Source organism: Rhipicephalus sanguineus, chromosome 2 (genome assembly GCF_013339695.2).
Source record: "Rhipicephalus sanguineus isolate Rsan-2018 chromosome 2, BIME_Rsan_1.4, whole genome shotgun sequence".
NCBI lineage: Eukaryota > Metazoa > Arthropoda > Arachnida > Ixodida > Ixodidae > Rhipicephalus > Rhipicephalus sanguineus.
The window spans coordinates 73,706,729-73,714,603 of NC_051177.1; the positions used below are offsets into that span (position 1 = coordinate 73,706,729).

Consider the following 7,875-nt stretch of genomic DNA (forward strand, 5'->3'; position numbering starts at 1 on the left):
ATCTTTGTCAAAGGCGCCTTGTCATCCCTGGCGTGTTCGTTTTAAAGGGTTAGTGTTGACGTCATATCCAGCGGATAAAGTGATCACTTAAAGTCGACATGTGGACATTTAAACGCACGCTGCCCGCTTTTCCGGACTGTAGATGTCCTCCCCATTATCTTCTGCGGCCCTTTGTGATAGCTAGACTCGCCGCCCTGCTGCCGCTGCACCTTTCCAGTTTCCTTCAAGCTCCCCTCTTTTTTCTACGTATTGCATTCGGTGGCTCCAGCTTTGTTAGACCGCCAACACCTCCTCCACCCCCCGCTTTTCCTTTTTTTTCCCAGCTCCTGTTACCTCTGAGATGAGAGCCCCGATCGCCGTTGCAAACATTCTTGAAATGATGTGGGAAGAGCTACAATCTGCCGATTCCGAGTTTTTCTTTCCAGGCAGAAATTACCAACAGCGCCACCGCTGGATGTGACGTCAACACTAACCCTTTAAAACTAACACGCCAGGGAAGACAAGGCGCCTTTGACAAAGATAGGTCCACCTATCGAAACTTCGGCCAGCCTGCTCTGAGGCACTTTCTCCTGTTTCAAACCTATCCCGTGTATCCATTTGTCGGCTCCCATTTTGACCTTGGACCTCTTCCAAAGAAAAGAGAAACATTGTGAGCGCAAGTCATGTTCAAAAGGAACACAAATAATAAAGCCCATATATAACTTGACTTTTCCTTCGGAAAACAATCAGTTGTACGTACAGCCTTTGTCCAAGGTGGAGAGAGAGAGAGAACAACTCTATGAAATGCCTGCAGAGATGATGAGGCTCCCTCCACACATAATAATAACTGTTGGGGTTTAACGTCCCAAAACCACGACATGATTATGAGAGACGCCGTAGTAGCGGGCTCCGGAAATTACGATCACCTGGGGTTCTTTAACGTGCACATAAATCTAAACATACGGGCCTCAAGCATTTTCGCCTCCATCGAAAATGCGGCCGGGATTCGATCCCGCGACCTTCCGGGTCAGCAATCGAGCACCATAACCACTAGACTACCGTGGTGGGTTCCAAGGTACACATGCTAGCCCGTATGTTCACCTATGTGTTCACCTGTACCGCTTATATTTATCTGTGCGTTACGCCCTCTATTTTGACGTTGCGACAGCATGTCTTAGTGAGCACCATGGTAAGCTTCGCCTACTGATTCTCCTGAGAGTGAATACCTCCGGACGGGGACTTCCTTGCATTCTCATGGCGTTGTTGTTTATGGCATACCACAGGAACATTTTTTGTGTGCCTAGTGGACGAACGCATAGTAACCTCTATATGTTAAGGCGAAAGCCTTAGATGCCTGATCAAACGCGAAAGGTTACCATCAGCGTGAACACAAAAGTGATGAAAACAAGAGTCATCATATGACTTGGGTCGCCAACGAGAAGACACAGACGCAGCGCGGGCCACGACGCAGTATGGCCCGCGTCTCGCATGAGTTTAATTTTGCCACGTGAGGTGCCCCGTGCGTTTGACCCAACGCAGCTTGTTCGACCCAATTCTAAAGCTCTGCTTCTCCTCCGAACGCAAGAGCAGCCTACCCAACGCAGCTTGGGGACCCAGTGTATTGGGTCCCCAATTCTCAAACTCTCTCGTGTTTCGCCGGAGTTGGGATGTGCACCTTCGACTTGTACTTTGACATACAGGGCGTAGTCGACCGTGTTCGCGCGATTAGAGAGTTTTAGTATAGCGAGAAACGCTTACGTTAGCGTGAGCGTGCGTCTCAACGCCAACACTAAAACGGAACGCGTTGCGTGCCAACTGGTGGTCTTTTAGTACAGCGGAAGGCATTCCCACCAAGGAGGTTTTAAACCTCCTTGATTCCCACTAACGCTAACGCGAGCACATACGGCGCCAACTAGACATCAAAACACTGCATGCACTGTAGAATCCACAAAAGCGCCACTAAGTCGAGCTGATCCAATGTCACTGCTGTTTCACCTCCATGTCGCGTTTGCAGAAGTGTTGAGTTCTGACGACCAGAAACGCATCGGTTTCTGTCGACATGCCGCGTTCGAGAATCCATGCATTGCCGCTAGAGTGTACTATTCTAGTACACTCTACTGCCGAGAAAGAAATATGAAGGGAAAAGAATCTTGACATGTCTCGGCTTGAATTGTGGCCGTATCTTGGAAAGAGGCGACTGAAGATAGCGTTGCCATCTCTGTGCGGCTACAGAAAACACGAGCGGGCCTTCTAAACAAATTTTGTTAAGCCTTCTTCACCGCAAGTCCACTTTGTATCTCAAAAACGGAGCTATTTTATCGGCGGTACACGGTTGGCGAAGCCTCATTACTCAAATCTAAATGAAATAAGAACACTATTTGGGAAAGAATGTGTTTAATGATGCAGGACGACGATTAGAAAGATTCGAAGTGGACGGCACTCGCTTCAGCAGGCACCGCCATCTTGTCCTACGTACGGGATCTCTTGCGTGCGCTAGCGTTGAACGCTATATTCCAGAAATAGCGTTCGCATGTAAGATCTCGGGCTACGTTTACGTTCTGCTCATGCGCAGTTAGGAGCATGCAACGCTAACGCGAAATCCTTGATTTTGCTGTTTTCCGCTATACTAAAACTCGCTATTATCTCCTGAGGGGGAGTTTTGTACGTCTTGTGCTTTTTTCACCGCAGGGTAAGTGTTCAAGTTATAGACCACACGAATGGCACTTTGTTCGTGCCTCCTCCTTGGCGTTTGAGCAGCGCGCTGCAAGTGTCGAGCTGTGCCAGTTGTTAGTTCGCACTCGCCTTGTGTTGCGTCCTTTGTGCTTGTGCAGCGCGCAGCAAGTTTCTAGCTGATTGCCATTCTTACTGTGACATTCCAATTTCTTGCTATCGCATTCATTGCTTCGCCCTTGAGGCGAAACTGTGACCTTTTTAAGTCTTTTTATTTTTCATCTATTTAGTTAGATGAATATCACTTTTCCGGCAGCAGGTCCGTTATGGTGAGAAAAAAAAAACTGTTCGTACCGAACTGGAAACTACATAGGACGAAAGCGAACTTAATTTTGCAGCACTTTTATACGCGCAGAAATTTTCAATTAATCCGTGAAGCGTCGACCAAGAGCAAGTCGTTCATCAAGGTTTTCTGGCCCTAAAACGAGCACACGACGACTTTTCTCGGTGGCCAGGCTTGTTTGGTCCTCCACGCCAATTCTAATAACAGTAACTTCACGCCCGTTAACGAGAACAAAGAAGTCAAGTAATGTCTCTTTTCTTTCAAGGTATACGTTATTCTTGCTAATAGTTACCACTGAATAAAAGCCCAAGTGCGATTACTAAAACATAAGAATAAGCTTTCTTCATGCTCTTTTTTTTTCTGCACTTGAAGGGCCCTTATTAAGCACTTCTCTTGATGGCTGCACTTCGTATTTATTCTGCCTGACTAGTTACTGTACACGTTAACTGATGTGAAAGACCTTTGTTACAGAAATCTTAATCTGCTGTACTGTGCGCAAAACGGCAAAATAATTTTCCCCGTTCTGTATGCACCCTCCGAGGTTTCAATTTGAGAGACCATTAGCTAATGAAATGTCAGGTAGGAATTTCCGTTTCTTTCCAGTGCAATATGACGGAAGATGCCCTTGCCTCTTTTAACGTTTTATAATGCCACGAAGACAATCAATTCCCGCTTCTTTCAATTACCCTCCTTTCTCTTTCTCTCTTTCTTTCTCTCTTCATTTCCTCCTTTCTTTCCATTATATCTGTTAGACTGCCGCACAATACTTATATGCCAAAATTCCACCCCGCGAACTCATACACAGCATACATTGCTGGCAAATGTAAAGTGTTGTTAGTTTTCAGCGTTCTCTCCCTCCCCCTCTCTCTCTCTCACACACACACATTCTCTCTCTTTCACTCACTCACTCACTCACTCACTCACTCACTCACTCACTCACTCACTCACTCACTCACTCACTCACTCACTCACTCACTCACTCACTCACTCACTCACTCACTCACTCACTCACTCACTCACTCACTCACACAAGCACACGCACGCACCCAGCAACCCAAATACGACTTTTCGGCAGCACATATGTTCAAAGCTTGACAGTTTCTGCTTGCGCCTCTCGTCTGCTGGTGGGAAACTTTCTTCATGGGCTGATGTCCGACTGCGCTGACTTATTCATAGGAGGTACTATAAACCCGTCAAGACAGGGTTGGCTTTCACAAATAAAAGGAGCAAGAACGCGACAAACAAATAGCCAACTTCTAGCTGATAGGTGTAGATGTGAGAGAAATAAAAGATATGTGGACACTCCCAGAAGCAAAATCAGGTCACAACCAAGGATGGGCCACAGATTCAGCGCTTTGTCGGCGCCATGTCATCTAGTCGTTATCAAATACTGCTCGTCGATCATGCCTGTTAGCTGCAAAGGAAAGGCGCCAGGACAGAACACGTACATTCCTTTCTTTTCGGGACAGAGTTACGAGCAAGCCAAAGTAATGGCGGAACCCAGACTCCGCTTAGCACAACGGCGGTCAAGAAGTGACCGCTAACAAGGGTTTTATCTTGTGATACCGCGGTTTATAGGTATTTGCTACCCCTTTATAGAAGAATAGTGGTTCCATAACGGCAATCAGTGTTGTATGTGTGCGTGTGCGCGTTTTCATAGCCAGCACGGGGAAAGTGGTTGACATATGTTTGTTTGTTTTTGTTTGCTTGGCTCTTGGAGCAAATATAATCATTTTTTTTCAGTGGATTCTATCTCTATGAAATATTCGACTACCGCCACAAAAGAAAACTGGAGTACAGAGGTGGAGTACCTAGAAATACATAGAGTAAAAAATTGGTGTAAGAACAAAACTTATTTTTATTTTTGCCTTATTTGCATGTCGTACATTACGTCACTACAAGTTTCAAACACCATTTAAGCCCGGGAAACACTTTTTTATGCCGACTTAGAAAGTGATTTCTTTATTTCGAAAGCTTGCCCTTAGGCGCAGTACAACGCGGTGTCATAAATAGGCATGAAAATTTGCTTCATGTAGGAAGTTTAACAGTGGCTGGCCCAGAAGAGGGAATAAACATTTATATACAAGACAGTAATGAGAGGCGCCCTTAGTGCAGGATGCCTTGAGCTCGGGCAACGTCTAGGGCCCTCGCGACCAGCCTTAGCTGATCGTCGAGGCTGGAGCTGGCCAAGGCACTCTCCCAAAACTCGTTGGTGCGGTAAGGGTCAGAAGGTATTAGTGGCAATTTTCGGCGGCCTCCTATCATATGTTAGAGGGACCCTGGTTTTGCGGTCCGTGAATCTAGCGATCAAGGTCGGCGGTCGCCCAGGCCCCAGTCCACTCTTCACATATAGCAGCGCATTGCATTAAAAGTGGATGAACGTTGCTGAGCAAATGGGGGAGACCTGGAAGCGGGCGGAGGCTGGAGAGCTTCCATGTCAGTGTGCCTTAATTATAAGTTTTGCAATGCGGGGTTGAAACACCACCGCTCATGCCACCATATTGGGGCACTCAAATGATTCTCCTGTACCAATGCTCGCCTCATGGTTGGCACTTTTTTTTTTGCAGAAGCAATGATTGCGATGCAATTAGGCAGAAGCCTTATTAAATTAAAGCCTCAAAAAATTATTCTTCCATAAGCGGACGCTGCGACACGCTGACCGCGACACTAAGCTTCGAGCATACGTCACACTTGTGAGACCTATCTTGGAGTGTGCGAACATATATCTGGTTCCCATTTACAGGTAGTGGTATCAGAACGCTTGAAAAAGTGCAGCGTAAAGCGATTAGATTTCTTTTTAACTGATATCGTCGCCTCGACTCCCCAACACAATTACTACGCCGCGCAGGTTTGCGGACACTCGAAAGTCGAGCAAAAATTCATCGCCTAAAGTTCCTATATTTGTTATTGCGCAATTGTTTTAAGATAGACCACGCAAAATACGTGGAAACCAAGACAACAAGAGAAACACGTCGCGCACATGATTACACACTCCAAGAGTACTCGTGCAACTACAACACATTCTATTATTCTTTTTTTCCTAGATGCATTCGCGAGTGGAATGCTCTTGACCGACTTATAGCCCAACAGCGTACAGTTGATGACTTTCTAGAAATGTTACAAAGTACACATAGCACTTAATCAACGCTGATAACATAGTATGTACTGTATTTTCATTTCTTTGTTTATTTCCTTGAATTGGCTTGCTTGCTAACATTTGTATTTACACCAACTGTTACAGCTGTGATTTATCATCCTTCTTTTCTTTTTTGCAGGTGTATAACGTGTATAATGTGTCCACTACCACTTTATTTCGTGCATGTAGTCTCCTTCTTCTTAATTGAACTTGTTCAGAAAAGCTGCTCGGTCCAAAATTTATTGTTACTGTTGATGTGAATGGTTTCTGTTTTTCTTTTTTTTCCTTTGCTCCCACTCCTGTAAAAACCCTCCAAAGGGTTAGCAGTATGTTGAAATTAAAATAAAATAAAATAAAATAAAAATGTTGATTTGAAGTAAAACCTGCTTGCCCATTACTACTTTTCGGTGCCGTCTTATCAGAGTTCAGAGTCCTTTTATTGTGCATACTAAGAGTGTTACAAATGGGGATTATACAGATACGGAGGGATGCGTCGTAATCAAAAGACTGTACGGGCTGTCTCCCATAAGAAACGAGTAATACAAGTAAGAACAACGCAGCTAAATCTAAACAAACTAGACACTCTATAAATTAGTCATTAACACTTTAATGACACAAGAGTGATGGCTCCTCGCGAAGTTCATAATAATAATAATAATAATAATAATAATAATAATAATATATGGGGTTTAACGTCCCGAAACCACGATATGATTATGAGAGACGCCGAAGTGGAGGGCTCCGGAAATTTCGACCACCTGGGGTTCTTTAACGTGCACCTAAATCTAAGTACACGGGCCTCAAACATTTTCGCCTCCATCGAAAATGCAGCCGCCACGGCCGGGATTCGATCCCGCGACCTTCGGGTCAGCAGCCGAGCGCCATAACCACTAGACCACCGTGGCGGGGCCCTCGCGAAGTTCTACGCATCGCTTCTACATTATCTTTCTTTGCTCATCTATAGTTCGGTAGTCTCGTTAGGCCCACATAGCGTAGCGGGGCGCAAATGGTCGCTTTTTCTCCGTTAGAGCTCTGCTTCTGAGTATCGGACGCTTTCCTTTGCTTTAACTTTCGCACACGACTCCGCTCACCCTGTGACAAATAGGAAAGCCGTGCTCCCAAGGCCGCGAGAATGCACACAGAAGAAGAGTAAGAAGAGAAGAAGGGGTCTCTAGAGTACGCTCACAGAAACTGGGCGCCTTTCGTTTGCTTCTATAGCTCCTCGGCAACAGCCGTAGGAGTACCACAACCGGGCGATGGGTTGTGCCCTGCTTTAGCGTTATATATAGCACCGTCTCGCTATCCTTTTTTCGGCGCCCAGTAATGGCGATAAACGGGAATAATGACGACAATACTGGAGGGACCAAGTGTGTGGGTCCTTCCGTAAGGGAAACCTCTTTATTTTTACGTCCAAACGAGAGTGTCTTGTTGCCATGTCCAGTTCCTCGGAATCGTAATGCGTTGCCTTAAGCACATTTTACTCAAGGACCATAGGCGCGCGCACACGGGGGGGGGGGGGCAGGTGGGGCGGCCACCCCCCCTAATAAACTCAGAGGGGCGGCGCAAAATATGCCCCATAGATTGACCCCCCAGAGGGGCGCAAAATCTGCCTCGTACATTGACTTAAAAGGGGGGAGGGCGCTGCAATGAACCTCCCCCCCCCCCCTGATGGGGAGCCCTGCGCACGCCTATGTCAAGGGCGACAACAATATAAACGTGCGGCACAATACAGTAGAGAATACTGCCC

At 46.2% G+C, this 7,875-nt stretch overlaps 1 non-coding gene across 1 annotated transcript; it reads right to left on the reverse strand.

The window, feature by feature from the left end:
- Positions 1 to 6,960: 6,960 nt before the first annotated feature.
- Positions 6,961 to 7,033, reverse strand: Trnas-gcu (transfer RNA serine (anticodon GCU)). Its single transcript has one exon. It is a non-coding gene; the product is annotated as a tRNA-Ser (tRNA).
- Positions 7,034 to 7,875: the final 842 nt, after the last annotated feature.